Below are 19,589 nucleotides of genomic sequence, written 5' to 3'. Positions count from 1 at the left end.
AAATACATAACATTTTGTAATGCTAATAAAAGGCTTACTGTATAGGCAATAAACACTGTGGAGAAATTGTCAGAATTTGATTTGGTATGTCGTCCAAAATGTCTCAAAAACGTCATAGTATGTCGTCCAAAATGACTCAAAAACGTCATAGTATAGTATGTCGTCCAAAATGACTCTAAAACAGTCATAGTATAGTATGTCGCCCAAAATGACTCAAAACATCATAGTATATGTCAAAATGACTCAAAACATCATAGTATAGTATGTCGTCAAAATGACTCAAAAACGTCAGTATAGTATGTCGTCCAACATGAGACAAAAGTCATACAAAATCACTAAAAACGTCATAGTATAGTATGTCGGCCCAACATGAGACAAAAAGTCATAGTATAGTATAAAATGACCAAAACGTCATAGTATAGTATGTCGTCCAACATGAGACAAAAAAGTCATAGTATTGTATGTCGCCCAAAATCACTCAAAAACGCTATAGTATAGTAGTCCAACATGAGACAAAAGTCAGTATAGTATGGGCCCAACATGAGAGAAAAAGTCATAGTATAGTATGTCGTCCAACATGAGACAAAAAAGTCATAGTATAGTATGTCTTCCAAAATGACTCAAAAACATCATAGTATAGTATGTCGTCCAAAATGACTCTAAAACATCATAGTATAGTATGTCGTCAAAATGACTCAAAACGCCATAGTATAGTATGTCAGTCAAAATGACTCAAAACGCCATAGTATAGTATGTAGCCCAACATGAGACAAAAAGTCATAGTATAGTATGTCGCCCAACATGAGACAAAAGTCATAGTATAGTATGTAAAATCACAAAAATCATAGTATAGTATGTCGCCCAACATGAGACAAAAACGCCATAGTATAGTATGTCATTCAAAATGACAAAACATCATATATAGTATGTCGTCCAACATGACTCAAAAACATCATAGTATAGTATGTCGTCCAAAATCACTCTAAAACGTCATAGTATAGTATGTCGTCCAAAATGACTCAAAAACGCCATAGTATAGTATGTCGCCCATGAGACAAAAAGTCATAGTATTGTATGTCGTCCAAAATCACTCAAAAACGTCATAGTATAGTATGTCGTCCAACATGAGACAAAAAAGTCAGTATAGTATGTCCAGCAGCAGCTTTGTTGTTTCTGTCAAATTTTGTTATCTTTGGCACTGGGTTGGAATGATGTGACTGAAGGCGTCATTAATTCGTACATGTGTATGTAAAGCTCAAGCATGTCTTGAATAAACCTGGCATAATGGAACATGTCAACAGGAAATAGTAGGACAGACGGGTATTTACTAGTAACATTAATCAGGGTTCCACTCCACTTCAGGTGTTCCAGTAATTTCTGTACGTGTTCCAATTAAGTGACATTATAGCATTTTTACAAGACCTTTGCACAGTACTTTACAGTGTAAAGGCTCACCGTGCAAACTCTGCCAGCTGTTTGGGGTCTGAGAGATCGATGCCAGGGATGCCTCCTGGAGGCAGCTTCTTCCCGGTCATGTACTCTGAATAATCTGGAGGTGAGTTCTCTCCTATGATTTGCTCCTCGTGATCTATGTCCTTCTTGTCATCTGGAGAAAAAAAAAAAAAAAGGTAGACACACTACTATCAGGAGAGTAGACACTCGGAGATAAACCTTCAAATCACATGACACACAGTTTGCTCCCGTCTCACAATGCAGTTCTGTTAATAATATACTGCACCTTGATAAATATGTGACGTCTCGCAAACACTAAACTGCATTTAGTCATTTACAATTCACAAAATGCACCTCTCAAATGTGACGTGAATATGTTAAAAAGAGTACAAACATTCCAACAATTAAACATTATTTACAAAATGTCAACAATTTAAAATATATATATATATTTTAATTTAATATATAATTAAATTAAATGTTTTAGAGTGATGTCGTCCAAAATCACTCTAAAACATCATAGTATAGTATGTCGTCCAAAATGACTCGAAAACGTCATAGTATAGTATGTCGTCCAACATGAGACAAAAAAGTCATAGTATAGTATGTCGTCCAAAATCACTCAAAAACATCATGATGTTTTAGAGTGATTATGTTGTCCAAAATCACTCTAAAACATCATAGTATAGTATGTTGTCCAAAATGACTCAAAAACGTCATAGTATAGTATGTCGTCCAATATGAGACAAAAAAGTCATAGTATAGTAAAGTCATAGTATAGTATGTCGTCCAACATGAGACAAAGTCATAGTATAGTATGTCGTCCAAAATCACTCAAAAGACAAAAAAGTCATAGTATTGTATGTGGTCCAAAATCACTCAAAAACGATCATAGTATAGTATGTAGATCCAACATGAAGACAAAAAGTCAGTATAGTATGTGGAGTCAACATGAGACAAAAAGTCATAGTATATTATGTAGTCCAACATGAGACAAAAAAGTCATAGTATAGTATGTCTTCCAAAATGACTCAAAAACATCACAGTATAGTATGTAGATCAAATGACTCAAAAACATCATAGTATAGTAGTAATGACAAAAGTATAGTATAGTATGTGGGTCAAAATGACTCAAAAGCGTCATAGTATATGTATTAGTCAACATGAGACAAAAGTCATAGTATAGTATGTAAGTCCAACATGAGACAAAAAGTCATAGTATAGTATGTAGTCAAAATCACTCAAAAGCGTCATAGTATAGTATGTGTCCAACATGAGACAAAAAGCGTCTCATAGTATAGTATGTGGAGTCAAAATGACTCAAAAACATCATAGTATATAGTATAGTCCAAAATCACTCCTAAGCGTCATAGTATGGTATGTAGATCCAAAATGACTCAAAAGCGTCATAGTATATATGTGGAGTCAACATGAACAAAAAGTCATAGTATTGTATGTGTCCAAAATGACTCAAAAACATCATAGTATAGTATGTAGTCCAAAATCACTCTAAACATCATAGTATAGTATGTGCGTCCAAAGCGACTCATCATAGTATAGTAATAGTCCAACATGAGACAAAAAGTCATAGTATGGTATAGTCCAAAATCACTCCAAAACATCATGATGTTTTTAGAGTGATTATAATAGAATCAAAATCACTCTAAAACGTCATAGTATAGTATGTTGTCCAAAATTGGTCAAAAAGTCATAGTATAGTATGTCATCGAAAAAAGGTCCAAAACGTCATAGTATAGTATGTCGTCCAAAATCGGTCAAAAAAGTCATAGTATAGTATGTTATCCAAAATTGGTCAAAAACGTCATAGTATAGTATGTCGTCAAAAATGGGTCAAAAACATCATAGTATAGTATGTCGTCAAAAACGTCATAGTATAGTATGTCGTCCAAAATCACTCTAAAACATCATAGTATAGTATGTCGTCCAAAATGACTCAAAAACGTCATAGTATAGTATGTCGTCCAACATGAGACAAAAAAGTCATAGTATAGTATGTCGTCCAACATGAGACAAAAAAGTCATAGTATAGTCAGTCAGTCATCATGTAACGCTTTATCCTCCACCAGAGGGTCACGGGGGGTGCTGTGCCAATCTCAGCTACACTGTCCGGGGTACACCCTGGACAGTTCGCCAGTCCATCGCAGGGCCACACACAGATAGAGACAAACAACCATTCACTCTCACACTCACTCCTATGGTCAATTTAGAGTGTCCAATTTACCTAATCACAATTGTTCCAGCATGTCTCAAATGCAAATGTCAACAACTTCCAAAAGAGATCCATTTTGAGCTCAGAATGACACAGTACTATAGTAAACATACATGTTTGTTTCTGATGGTCTGCTGTGGTCCCTGCACAAGCTTTGCGTAGCTCCCCTTTGTTTGGCAAATGTTGCATCTCCTCAGCTCAGGGCTCCATCTGTAAAAGTAGTGTTGCTCTATAAGAGAATGTTAACATTTAAAATGAAATTGTATTTCCTATTTTTAACATGGAAAAATATTTAATCCAGAATCAAGTAGTAATGACCTGGATTACATTTCCCTGTCCTAAAATATATGCAGGCTAACTGAATCAAATCAAATAACACTGTTGACCGTGATTTCTAAACATGAAAAAATATTATTCATCATCAAAACTTTTATCTTAACAATTGTAGAACTGAGTTTTCAAATTAGCAAAGCTGTGTGCAACTTCTCAGAGTCATTTAACGATTAAACAAACAGATAAATACTAATATATAAAGAGCATATAGTTTATCTTATACGTTTCTTGGTTGAAAATGAGACGCCCTGTCTCAATGGTATAACCTGTACATATAACATTACTGGTTAATAAACCACACTTCATTGATTTCATGTAAACAAATAATGACTATTCATACAGTGTTCAATATCAACATTTGTTGTTTTTTTTTATCCATTCTTACCCTTCCCTCAGCTGGACCCTTCTCACAATTTCAGCTGCCATTTTTCTTTTATTTGTCCAGCGAGGACATGAACGTTGATTAATTACAAATGTGAAGCTGCTCCTGCACAAACACACACTGATTTAAAAGTTTCCGTGACCTGGTACATTCCACTCCTCCCCTCTGTGTCGATCTATTTGGAATGTTCCACTTCCTTTGTTGGAGGCGGAGCTTCTTCTGCGCAGAGACAGAAACAGCGAGAGGACGAGGAGCAGCAGGAACAAACATGTGGACAAACATGTGAACAAACGTGTGAACAAACGTGGTAACTGCAGTTTAAAATGATCCACACATTTCTTAGATTCTCTGTTGACGCTCTGTTCACACCTGCTGTTCACATCCGACCACAGGTGCTCAGGTTACACCTGCTAATGCTAACGTGACGTCACTGCTCCACAGCAAACACACGTGTGTTGTCAATGTGACAGTATGTCGTCAAAACTGTCCAAATATGAACTTTCCGAGTGCAGTATGTCCTCAAAAACGTTTAAATATAAATTGTCCACATATGTCAAAGAATGTCCTCAACACAAACTGTCAATAGACCATTAAAACTGTTCAGAATGAGTATCTAGTCTGGCCAGTAGCAGGTTAGCTGCTGCTAATGTGACGTCACTGCTCCACACGTAAACACACGTACATGTTTTAAAAAAGTGACTTAGTGTCAAATATGTCATTATGTAGTATGACGTCATACTGTCAACAACTGTCCAAAATGTCCTCGTATAATATGCAGAGGTGGGTAGAGAAGCCAAAAAAATGACTCAAGTAAAAGTACTGTTACTGTAAGATAATAATTACTCAGGTAGAAGTAAAATAAAAGTACCCTAAGAGTACAAAAGTATGAAAAGTGTGAAAAGACGACTCAAGTACTGAGTTTCTCAGTTTCTATTTTGTACACAAATAGTACAAAATAGACACAACATAATATAAAACAACAATGTTCAAATGTTAAATAATAATATTCTAAATAAAACAATAAATACGGCCTTTAAAATAGGAAGAGAAATAGATTGCGCATGTAATAAAAAAGTAACGACCGTCACTTAGCCAAATGGAATGGCGTAAAAGTAACGTTCTTTCGTTTAAATTACAAAAAGATCCAAAAAGTTACTCATTTATTTGTAGTTGCGTAAAAACTATGAACTGTCTAAAAGTGTCCGAGTATAGTATGTCCTAAAAAAAATATCTTTATTATTAGTAAACTGTCAAAAATGTCCAAATATAGTACATCAACAAAAAATGTCACTATACCAATAAACTGTTTAGAATGAGTATCTAGTCTGGCCAGTAGGGGGCAGATTAAGTAAAAAAAACTGTTGAGGAGCAGTGGTTTAGTAGAATTTCAAAATAAAAGTGGCTGTGTTGATATGGATCAATATATAGTTGACAATAAAAAGGTTTTCCTGTGTTTTCCTCACATTTCTTCACTCATTTACTGCAGTGAGCACATTTGAACACTTTAAAGTGGACACTGCTTTGTCTCATCATGTCCTCTGACTGCAAACCTTCAAACAGCTGCCGTTAAAGGCACAGTTCATGTGTTTTCAAGTCATTCACAGTCCTCACTAAATACATCAGAATCCTCTGTTAAATATTGAGATTTTACAAATGTTTTCAGGATTTTTAAAGTCTTTGTAACTGATCTACAACTTTGTTTGGAGCAGGACCAGGACCAGGACCAGGAGCCAGGAGCCAGGAGCCAGGAGCCAGGACCAGGAGGAGGACGAGGAGCAGCGAGGACAGGTGTGTGGAAACTGCTGCTTAAAAATGATCCGCACATTTCTTAGATGTTCTGTTGACGCTCTGTTCACACCTGCTGTTAACATCCGACCTGAGGGATCTGATCACAGGTGTTCAGATTACATCTGCTAATGCTAATGCTAATGTGACGTCACTGCTCCACATGTAAACACACACACCTTTCATTTCTCTTTCTTTATTAAAAGGAACAAAGAAACTGGAAAATGTTCAACATTTGTAATAAAACAAAAAAACAATTCATCGATTATTAAAGTATTTGACAATTAATTTAGTAATGGTTTAATTGTGCAGTAATCGTTGCATCTCTACTTGTTTTATATTTTTTTAAATAATCATCAGAGACACCATGATGCGTTTTATCGTGACATTTGCGATATACTGAGACAACAGCGCTTGTGAAAGTGAGCACTTGGCACCATCTAGTGGACTGAAATGTTCATTTATTTAGTTAATTCTTAATGACGTTTATTTGTAACATCAGTAAAAAAAAATAAAATACACTAAAAAAAAGAATACGCCATATTTCACTGTATTCGTTTTTCTACTAATAATTATCTTAAACAGCGTCACATCCTGTGTGTAACCGTAGCAACCACAACTACATTAGCTGGAAAAGTCGCACTATTGTATGGACGCAGTTTTACGTTGGAGACGCATCAGAGACTCGTCGCATTTACACTTGTGTTGAGCACATTTTCTGGAGCAAACCATCACTCTTTCACCTGTGATTTCATCCCCTCACACGGACGTTAACAGCACTTGTCAACAGAGCCTCTGTTTAATGTGTTCACATCATTTTTACATTGTTAACAAGTGAGAACTGTGGACGAGTCAAAGTGGCAACATTCAGTCAATATATACACCATCAAATAATGACTCACATTCATTCATTCATTCACATTGGAATTAAATACAGAAATGTCTCATTGTTAAATGTGTCATTCATTCATTCATTCAAATACTCAATTCATTTAATGTGAAAACAACAACATATAGAATGACTTGACTATTGAATGAATGATGTCATGGTCCTGTGTTGCATCATCAATTGATTTGAGGTTGATTTTGACACAAAAAAATCAATTCATCATGTAACACACGACCATGACATCATTCATTATATAGTCAAGTCATTCTATATGTTGTATTTACATCTAATGAACTTGGTATTTGAATGAATGAATGACGCATTTAATAATGAGACATTTATGTATTTGATTCCAATGTGAATGAATGAATGTGAGACACATGTGAGTCATTACTTAATGGTGTATTTATTGATTGAATGTTGCCACTTTGACTCGTCCACAGTTTTCACTTGTTAACAATGTAAAAATGAAGTGAACACGTTAATCACACAGAAGTCTCATTCATGTGCTCATCATTTTTTAAGCAGCAGTTACTGGACACCTGGACCCAACTCTGTGGTCAACAGTCCTGGGAGTGAACCCCTATCATTTTTTTGTGTGTTTTTTTTGTCTTTTTTTTGGCCAAAAAATGTGAAATAAAATGGTATAACCCCCTGCTGTCATCTGTACCGGGGGCCGGGGGAGCACAGCCCAGCCCCCCACCACACAATCGCAGTGAGAGCGCGCAGTTTGGCCCCGGCGCCGGGGCCAAGTGTTCGGAGCATGCTGGATTTGAACCAGCCACAGCCGGACTGGCACAACCTTGCGGTTGCGAACAAACCCACCACGCCACGAACCCTTCTGCGCTTTGGGAAGGAGCTCCGGGTGTTTTTGAGTCCTCACTTTGGCTGTGGAACCTTAAACCTTGACCTATAAAGGAATTGAACCGTCAACATCAGGACTGAAAGGCTGCTCTCTAACCAGCTGAGCTAACTGTCCACGCTCATCCTCAGGTTTTCTCACACCTATTCACTCTCTGTGTAGAATATTGGGCTTAAAAAGTTGCTTCATCTAAGATTTGAACCTCTGACCTCAGGAGCTCCAGTCTTTGTCTGAACCACGTGAGCTATTCGTCCTCACACACTTCTTCTTTAACGTTGGACGACTTTCAATAACAGATGAGCACAAACATGACTTCAGAAAGACCTCAGACTGATGAAGTATTTAAGGATACATGGCCTCCATAATGGGCCAAACAGTTGGTGTAGTGGTTAGTGCTCTTGCCTTTGAAACAAGAAGACCTCGGTTCGAGACCCATATGGAACGAGCATCTTTCTGGAGTTTTTCATGTTCTCCGCGTGTGTGCGCGGCTTTTCTCCAGGTTCTCTGGCTTCCTCCCACAGTCCATCAATCGTCAACCACTTTCTCCTCCACTGGAAGGTCGTGGGGGTTGCTGTGTCAAGCTCAGCTGTCATGGGTTCATCGGCGGAGTTCACCCTGGACTGTTTGCCAGTCAATTCAAAACAAGCAATACAGTAATGAGGTAAACATTCACTTCAGGTAAGATTCGAACCCCCGACCATAGGAACGCCAGTCCTTGTCCGAACCATGTGAGCTAGTTGTCCTTGTATACTTTTTCATCCAATTTGGAAGCCTTTCAATAATAGCACTCATGACTTCAAAAAAACGTGAGACTGATGAAATATTTAAGAACGTCTGTCCCTCAACATGGACAGCATGGTTGGTGTAGTGGTTAGTGCTCTTGCCTTTGAAACAATAAGACCTCGGTTCGAGACCCATGTGGAACGAGCATCTTCCTCGAGTTTTTCATGTTCTCCCCGTGTGTGCGCCGCTTTTCTCCGGGTTCTCTGGCTTCCTCCCACAGTCCATCAATCGTCTACCACTTTGTCCTCCACTGGAGGGTCGTGGGGGCTGCTGTGCCAAGCTCAGCTGTCATAGGGTCATTGGCGGGGTTCACCCTGGACTGTTTGCCAGTCCATTCAAAACAAGCAATACAGTAAACATTCACTTCAGGTAAGATTCGAACCCCTGACCATAGGAACGACAGCCCTTGTCCGAACCATGTGAGCTAGTTGTCCTTGTATGCTTTTTCGTCCAATTTGGAAGTCTTTCAATAATAGAACGCATGACGTCACAGACCTCAGCCTTATGAAATATTTAACAACGTCTGTACCTCAACATGGACAGCGTGGTTGGTGTAGCGGTTAGTGCTCTTACCTTTGAAACAAGAAGACCTCGGTTCAAGACCCATATGGAACGAGCATCTTTCTCGAGTTTTTCATGTTCTCCCCGTGTGTGCGCCGCTTTTCTCCGGGTTCTCTGGCTTCCTCCCACAGTCAATCAATCGTCAACCACTTTCTCCTCCACTGGAAGGTCGTGGGGGCTGCTGTGCCAAGCTCAGCTGTCATAGGGTCATAGACGGGCTTCACCCTGGACTGTAGAGAGAAAATCCACGCACACAGAGGGAGAACATGAAAAACTCCAGAAAGATCTGTGTTGCGAACAGGTCTCGAACCCAAGTCTTCTCCCTGCCAAGTCAAGAGCACTAACCACTACACCAACCACGCTGTCCATGATGAGGGACAGACGTTCTTAAATATTTGATCAGTCTCACGTTTTTTTGAAGTCATGAGTGCTATTATTGAAAGGCTTCCAAATTGGATTAAAAAGCATACAAGGACAACTAGCTCACATGGTTCGGACAAGGACTGGGGTTCCTATGGTCAGGGGTTCGAATCTTACCTGAAGTGAATGTTTACCTCATTACTGTATTGCTTGTTTTGAATGGACTGGCAAACAGTCCAGGGTGAACCCCGCCGATGACCCCATGACAGCTGAGCTTGACAGAGCAGCCCCCACGACCTTCCAGTGGAGGACAAAGTGGTTGACGATTGATGGACTGTGGGAGGAAGCCAGAGAACCCGGAGAAAAGCTGCGCACACACAGGGAGAACATGAAAAACTGCAGAAAGATGCTTGTTCCATATGGGTCTCGAACCAAGGTCTTCTTGTTTCAAAGGCAAGAGCACTAACCGCTACACCAACCACGCTGTCCATGTTGAGGGACAGACGTTGTTAAATATTTCATAAGGCTGAGGTCTGTGACGTCATGGGTTCTATTATTGAAAGACTTCCAAATTGGACAAAAAAAGCATACAAGGACAACTAGCTCACATGCTTGGGACAAGGGCTGTCGTTCCTATGGTCAGGGGTTCGAATCTTACCTGAAGTGAATGTTTACTGTATTGCTTGTTTTGAATGGACTGGCAAACAGTCCAGGGTGAACCCCGCCAATGACCCTATGACAGCTGAGCTTGGCACAGCAGCCCCCACGACCCTCCAGTGGAGGACAAAGTGGTAGATGATTGATGGACTGTGGGAGGAAGCCAGAGAACCCGGAGAAAAGCGGCGCACACACAGGGACAACATGAAAAACTCGAGGAAGATGCTCTTTCCACATGGGTCTCGAACCGAGGTCTTACTGTTTCAAAGGCAAGAGCACTAACCACTACACCAACCATGCTGTCCATGTTGAGGGACAGACGTTCTTAAATATTTCATCAGTCTCATGTTTTTTTGAAGTCATGAGTGCTATTATTGAAAGGCTTCCAAATTGGATGAAAAAGTATACAAGGACAACTAGCTCACATGGTTCGGCCAAGGACTGGCGTTCCTATGGTCGGGGGTTCGAATCTTACCTGAAGTGAATGTTTACCTCATTACTGTATTGCTTGTTTTGAATTGACTGGCAAACAGTCCAGGGTGAACCCCGCCGATGAACCCATGACAGCTGAGCTTGACACAGCAACCCCCACGACCTTCCAGTGGAGGACAAAGTGGTTGACGATTGATGGACTGTGGGAGGAAGCCAGAGAACCCGGAGAAAAGCCGCGCACACACGGGGAGAACATGAAAAACTCCAGAAAGATGCTCGTTCCATATGGGTCTCGAACCGAGGTCTTCTTGTTTCAAAGGCAAGAGCACTAACCACTACACCAACTGTTTGGCCCATTATGGAGGCCATGTATCCTTAAATACTTCATCAGTCTGAGGTCTTTCTGAAGTCATGTTTGTGCTCATCTGTTATTGAAAGTCGTCCAACGTTAAAGAAGAAGTGTGTGAGGACCAATAGCTCACGTGGTTCAGACAAAGACTGGAGCTCCTGAGGTCAGAGGTTCAAATCTTAGATGAAGCAACTTTTTAAGCCCAATATTCTACACAGAGAGTGAATAGGTGTGAGAAAACCTGAGGATGAGCGTGGACAGTTAGCTCAGCTGGTTAGAGAGCAGCCTTTCAGTCCTGATGTTGCCGGTTCAATTCCTTTATAGGTCAAGGTTTAAGGTTCCACAGCCAAAGTGAGGACTCAAAAACACCCGGAGCTCCTTCCCAAAGTGCAGAAGGGTTTGTGGCGTGGTGGGTTTGTTCGCAACCGCAAGGTTGTGCCAGTCCGGCTGTGGCTGGTTCAAATCCAGCATGCTCCGAACACTTGGCCCCGGCGCCGGGGCCAAACTGCGCGCTCTCACTGCGATTGTGTGGTGGGGGGCTGGGGCTGGGCTGTGCTCCCCCGGCCCCCGGTACAGATGACAGCAGGGGGTTATACCATTTTATTTCACATTTTTGGCCAAAAAAAAGCCATAAAGACACACAAAAAAATGATAGGGGTTCACTCCCAGGACTGTTGACCACACAGTTGGGTCCAGGTGTCCAGTAACTGCTGCTTAAAAAATGATGAGCACATGAATGAGACTTCTGTGTGATTAACGTGTTCACTTCATTTTTACATTGTTAACAAGTGAAAACTGTGGACCAGTCAAAGTGGCAACATTCAATCAATAAATACACCATTAAGTAATGACTCACATGTGTCTCACATTCATTCATTCACATTGGAATCAAATACATAAATGTCTCATTATTAAATGCGTCATTCATTCATTCAAATACCAAGTTCATTAGATGTAAATACAACATATAGAATGACTTGACTATATAATGAATGATGTCATGGTCGTGTGTTACATGATGAATTGATTTTTTTGTGTCAAAATCAACCTCAAATCAATTGATGATGCAACACAGGACCATGACATCATTCATTCAATAGTCAAGTCATTCTATATGTTGTTGTTTTCACATTAAATGAATTGAGTATTTGAATGAATGAATGAATGACACATTTAACAATGAGACATTTCTGTATTTAATTCCAATGTGAATGAATGTGAGACACATGTGAGTCATTATTTGATGGTGTATATATTGACTGAATGTTGCCACTTTGACTCGTCCACAGTTCTCACTTGTTAACAATGTAAAAATGATGTGAACACATTAAACAGAGGCTCTGTTGACAAGTGCTGTTAACGTCCGTTTGAGGGGATGAAATCACAGGTGAAAGAGTGATGGTTTGCTCCAGAAAATGTGCTAAATACAAGTGTAAATGCGACGAGTCTCTGATGCGTCTCCAACGTAAAACTGCGTCCATACAATAGTGCGACTTTTCCAGCTAATGTAGTTGTGGTTGCTACGGTTACACACAGGATGTGACGCTGTTTAAGATAATTATTAGTAGAAAAACGAATACAGTGAAATATGGCGTATTCTTTTTTTTTAGTGTATTTTTTTTTTTTACTGATGTTACAAATAAACATCATTAAGAATTATCCAAATAAATGAACATTTCAGTCCACTAGATGGTGCCAAGTGCTCACTTTCACGAGCGCTGTTGTCTCAGTATATCGCAAATGTCACGATAAAACGCATCATGGTGTCTCTGATGATTATTTAAAAAAATATAAAACAAGTAGAGATGCAACGATTACTGCACAATTAAACCATTACTAAATTAATTGTCAAATACTTTAATAATCGATGAATTGTTTTTTTGTTTTATTACAAATGTTGAACATTTTCCAGTTTCTTTGTTCCTTTTAATAAAGAAAGAGAAATGAAAGGTGTGTGTGTTTACATGTGGAGCAGTGACGTCACATTAGCATTAGCATTAGCAGATGTAATCTGAACACCTGTGATCAGATCCCTCAGGTCGGATGTTAACAGCAGGTGTGAACAGAGCGTCAACAGAACATCTAAGAAATGTGCGGATCATTTTTAAGCAGCAGTTACCACACACCTGTCCCCGCTGCTCCTCGTCCTCCTCCTGGTCCTGGCTCCTGGCTCCTGGCTCTTGGCTCCTGGGTCCTGGTCCTGGTCCTGCTCCAAACAAAGTTGTAGATCAGTTACAAAGACTTTAAAAATCCTGAAAACATTTGTAAAATCTCAATATTTAACAGAGGATTCTGATGTATTTAGTGAGGACTGTGAATGACTTGAAAACACATGAACTGTGCCTTTAACGGCAGCTGTTTGAAGGTTTGCAGTCAGAGGACATGATGAGACAAAGCAGTGTCCACTTTAAAGTGTTCAAATGAGCTCACTGCAGTAAATGAGTGAAGAAATGTGAGGAAAACACAGGAAAACCTTTTTATTGTCAACTATATATTGATCCATATCAACACAGACACTTTTATTTTGAAATTCTACTAAACCACTGCTCCTCAACAGTTTCTTTTACTTAATCTGCCCCCTACTGGCCAGACTAGATACTCATTCTGAACAGTTTTAATGGTCTATTGACAGTTTGTGTTGAGGACATTCTTTGACATATGTGGACAATTTATATTTAAACGTTTTTGAGGACATACTACACTCGGAAAGTTCATATTTGGACAGTTTTGACGACGTTACTGTCACATTGACAACACACGTGTGTTTGCTGCGGCGCAGTGACGTCACGTTAGCATTAGCAGGTGTAACCTGAACACCTGTGGTCGGAGGTGAACAGCAGGTGTGAACAGAGCGTCAACAGAGAATCTAAGAAATGTGTGGATCATTTTAAACTGCAGTTACCACGTTTGTTCACACGTTTGTCCACATGTTTGTTCCCGCTGCTCCTCGTCCTCTCGCTGTTTCTGTCTCTGCGTAGAAGAAGCTCCGCCTCCAACAAAGGAAGTGGAACATTCCAAATAGATCGACACAGAGGGGAGGAGTGGAATGTACCAAGTCACGGAAACTACATAAAGGCTTTTAAATCAGTGTGTGTTTGTGCAGGAGCAGCTCCACATTTGTAATTAATCAACGTTCATGTCCTCGCTGGACAAATAAAAGCAAAATGGCAGCTGACATTGTGAGAAGGGTCCAGCTGAGGGAAGGGTAAGAATGGATGAAAAAAAACCAACAAATGTTGATATTGAACACTGTATGAATAGTCATTATTTGTTTACATTAAATCAATGAAGTGTGGTTTATTAACCTGAGAAGAGGACATGAGTGCAGAGGAGGAGACATGAGAAGAGGACATGAGTGCAGAGGAGGAGCCCAGCTTTCTCAATACAGCTTTCTTGTCAGGTAGCTTAAGTCTTTTGAACTTTCTACAGAAGAAGATGTTGTTGTTGTGCCCACTATCACCACAGATACCACATACCTCATCAAGCTCTTCTTTCTTTGTGGTTTTTGTTGAAGCAATCTTCCTGTCATACGTCTTGTCTGAACGATCTGATTTCTCCATTTTCTCCACAGTTCTGAGCTGTTCGAGTCTCTCTAGTATTTCTTCTTGACTTTTCAGGAACTTCAAGAGCATGTCAAAGTGGTTGTCTGATGTGACATTGTTTCTGGGTTCAAACATGAACATCAACCAGTCTCTTTTAATAAAGTCAGGCAACTTACTTTCAATGGATTTAATTACCAGTGGGTTATTTATGGCTCCAGAGTTTCCTAACTCTGTGAGATCTGCTAAGGCCTTCTCCACTCACTGTATGAGGTTGATGACCTTTCTGGGCTGGTTCCCCTTCACATGTGGCATCTTCTCCAGCTCTTCAAGGATTTCCACAGTGATGGTTGACTTGTTGCCATATCTGTTTTCCAGGACTCTGAACATGTCATTGGCATTGGTGTAGGTTGAAAGCCTGAGGTCCTTTGAGATTCTGTCATCCACGCTCTCCAAAAGTAGAATTTTCTTAACTTCAGTTGATCCTCCACAGTGTCCACGGTGATTCCAGCGTCCTCTCCAGTGTCCACCGTGACTCCAGTGTCCTCTACAGTGTCCACCGTGACTCCAGCGTCCTCTCCAGTGTCCACCGTGACTCCAGCGTCCTCTCCAGTGTCCACACTGACTCCAGTGTCCTCTCCAGTGTCCACGGTGACTCCAGCGTCCTCGGTGACTCCACGTCCTCTCAGGTGTCCGTGACTCCAGCGTCCTCTCCGGTGTCCACCGTGACTCCAGCGTCTCCGGTATTACGGTGACTCCAGCGTCCTTTTCAGTATCGCGGTGACTCAGCGATCGCGCCAGTGTCCGCGGTGACTCCAGCGTCGCACCGTGCCAGCGGGGTGACTCAGTCCCTCTCCGGTGACCTGAAACCAGCGTCCTTTTCCAGTGTCCGCGGTGACTCCAGCGTCCTTTTCAATTAATCGCGCGCGTTGACTCCAGCGTCCTCTCCAGTGTCCGCGGTGACTCCAGCATCCTCTCAGTGTCCACGGTGAGCTCCAGCGTCCTCTCCAGTGTCCACACTGACTCCAGTGTCTCAGTGTCCGTGACTCCAGTGTCCTCTACAGTGTCCTCGGTAACTCAAGCGTCCTCTCCAGTGTCCACCCGTGACTCCAGTGTCCTCTACAGTGTCACCCATTGACTCCAGCGTCCTCTCCAGTGTCCGCGGTGATTCCAATCCTCTCGAGTGTCCACATTGACTCCAGCGTCCTCTCCAGTGTCCACCGTGTCTCCAGCGTCCTCTCCAGTGTCCACCGTGACTCCAGCGTCCTCTCCAGTGTATATAATTATCACGTTTATATAATTAGCACTTTATACAATATAGTATCACGTTTATACAATTATCACGTTTATACAATATAGAATCACGTTTATATAATTAACACGTTTATACAATATAGTATCACGTTTATATAATTATCACGTTTATACAATATAGTATCACATTTATATAATTATCACGTTGATACAATATAGTATCACATTTATATAATTATCACGTTTATATAATTATCATGTTGATACAATAAAGTATCCGTTTATATAATTATCACGTTTATACAATATAGTATCAAGTGCATATAATTTATCCGTTTATACAATATAATTATCCACTTTATACAATTATCGCATTTATACAATATAGTATCGCGTTTATATAATTATCAGGTGATCACGATATATAATCACGTTTATATAATTATCACGTTTATATAATTATCACGTTTATATAATTATCATGTTGATACAATATAGTATCACGTTTATATAATTATCACGTTTATACAATATAGTATCACATTTTTATAATTATCACATTTATATAATTATCATGTTGATACAATATAGTATCACGTTTATATAATTATCACGTTTATATAATTATCATGATTATATAATTATCACGTTGATACAATATAATTATCATTATATAATTATCGCGTTGATACAACATAGTATCACGTTTATATAATTATCGCGTTGATACAATATAGTATCACGTTTATACAATTATCACGTTTATACAATATAGTATCACGTTTATATGATCACTTTTATACAATATATTATCACGTTTATATAATTATCACGTTTATACAATATATTATCACGTTTATATAATTATCACGTTTATACAATATAGTATCACGTTTATATAATTATCACTTTGATACAATATAGTATCACGTTTATATGATCACTTTCATACAATATATTATCACGTTTATATAATTATCACGTTTATATGATAACGTGATACTGACCCCCAAAAAATTCCACTGTGAACACGCTTCTGTACAATGTAACGTTTTGAATCATTTCATTAATTTTTGCAAACTTCCAACATCATGGCAACCTGTATGTTATAAAAAGGTGTGTTTAATATAGGCCTACATTTATTGAACATGACATTTATTTGACATGTTATTCAACTGGACAGAACAACGATTAGAACTAATAATAAAGTTCTACTTGATCATGTTTTTAACCTAAAATCCAGTGCTGGCGTGGTCCAGCTGGTGGTGGACAGATGTTAAGTAGACGAGATCTGCTGAGTGCGTCATTAAGCAGATGTGACCTCTTTCCAGGAAGATATATGAAACATTGGTATCTGAATCAAACCCAGCCAGTTGGACATCAACAAAAGCACTGAAACCCTTGATTCTGCACAGGAAGTTGTAGAACTTTCAAATCCATGTCATGAATACAAGTAATGAATGATATGTGGTTTTTATTTGTATGCATAGCAGACAATTATCTATTTACATGTTTCTAAAAGTTGTGGGCTGACACAAAGTCCTCACTCTCTAAGGCTTTCCAGTTTGAGCCTCGCTTCCTTGGACATGTGGCACTGTGTTATCTCGCTGATGAGACAAAATAACGAAGTCATCAATGACACTCCCATACATTATGGGATGTAAACTGTTGTGAAAAGTGGATGAACAGTTTCCTAAATGATCAGTTCACCTCAGTTCCACATGTGTCCATGTCTTTGTCTTTGTCCAGGGAGATGAGAGTACAGCTGCACGGACATACATCAATGATTCAGATTTCAGATTGTGTTGGACAGTGAGTGTGTGTTAAAAGGAGACATATGCAGTCATATACAACATGTTGTCTACAAATCAGTGTCAGTGTCTGGTATCTCACCTCTGTATGATTGAAGCCACACGATCTGCACTCTTCTCATCTGTCTGTGGACTTTCAACCACTCCAGACAACAAGTGCATCACCTGGTCCACTTGGTCATCATCTTCAAAAAGAATGAAGACCCTGTCGTCCTTCTTGGTCCAGGGAGACACAATGTTGGCTCTGATGATTTTCTATAAATATATTATAGTTGTTTAGTTTGGTTATTCCTATATAAATAGACAAAGACCACACACACACAATGCCATGGTCACTCACCTTAAGGTTTTACAACATACCTTCATCCTGAGTAATGACATGAACTAACTCATCATCAAATCTTTAATCTTAACAATTGTAGAACTGAGTTTTCAAATTAGCAAAGCTGTGTGCAACTTCTCAGAGTCATTTAACGATTAAACAGATAAATACTAATATATAAAGAGCATATAGTTTATCTTATACGTTTCTTGGTTGAAAATGAGACGCCCTGTCTGGTTAATAAACCACACTTCATTGATTTAATGTATACAAATAATGACTATTCATACAGTGTTCAATATCAACATTTGTTGGGTTTTTTTATCCATTCTTACCCTTCCCTCAGCTGGACCCTTCTCACAATTTCAGCTGCCATTTTTCTTTTATTTGTCCAGCGAGGACATGAACGTTGATCAATTACAAATGAGGAGCTGCTCCTGCACAAACACACACTGATTTAAAAGCCTTTATGTAGTTTCCGTGACTTGGTACATTCCACTCCTCCCCTCTGTGTCGATCTATTTGGAATGTTCCACTTCCTTTGTTGGAGGCGGAGCTTCTTCTACGCAGAGACAGAAACAGCGAGAGGACGAGGAGCAGCGGGAACAAACATGTGGACAAACATGTGAACAAACGTGTGAACAAACGTGGTAACTGCAGTTTAAAATGATCCACACATTTCTTAGATTCTCTGTTGACGCTCTGTTCACACCTGCTGTTCACATCCGACCACAGGTGTTCAGGTTACACCTGCTAATGCTAACGTGACGTCACTGCGCCACAGCAAACACACGTGTGTTGTCAATGTGACAGTACGTCGTCAAAACTGTCCGAATATGAACTTTCCGAGTGTAGTATGTCCTCAAAAACGTTTAAATATAAATTGTCCACATATGTCAAAGAATGTCCTCAACACAAACTGTCAATAGACCATTAAAACTGTTGAGAATGAGTATCTAGTCTGGCCAGTAGCAGGTTAGCTGCTGCTAATGTGACGTCACTGCTCCACACGTAAACACACGTACATGTTTTAAAAAAGTGACTTCGTGTCAAATATGTCATTATGTAGTATGACGTCATACTGTCAACAACTGTCCAAAATGTCCTCGTATAATATGCAGAGGTGGGTAGAGAAGCCAAAAAAATGACTCAAGTAAAAGTACTGTTACTGTAAGATAATAATTACTCAGGTAGAAGTAAAATAAAAGTACTCTAAGAGTACAAAAGTATGAAAAGTGTGAAAAGACGACTCAAGCACTCAAGTACTGAGTTTCTCCGGATTTATTTTTGAAATATTCAGACCAACATAACTAGTACAAAATAGACACAACATAATATAAAACAACAATGTTCAAATGTTAAATAATAATATTCTAAATAAAACAATAAATACGGCCTTTAAAATAGGAAGAGAAATAGATTGCGCATGTAATAAAAAAAGATTTTAAAAAATGAAGTAACGACCGCCACTTAGCCAAATGGAACGGCGTAAAAGTAACGTTCTTTCTTCAAATATATACTCAAGAAAAAGTAAAAGTACGTTGCAATAAAACTACTCAAAAAAAAAATCCAAAAAGTTACTCATGTA

This window comes from Solea senegalensis, linkage group LG16, assembly GCF_019176455.1.
Source record: "Solea senegalensis isolate Sse05_10M linkage group LG16, IFAPA_SoseM_1, whole genome shotgun sequence".
NCBI classification, from domain to species: Eukaryota; Metazoa; Chordata; class Actinopteri; order Pleuronectiformes; family Soleidae; genus Solea; species Solea senegalensis.
This window is presented reverse-complemented; position numbering follows the sequence as displayed.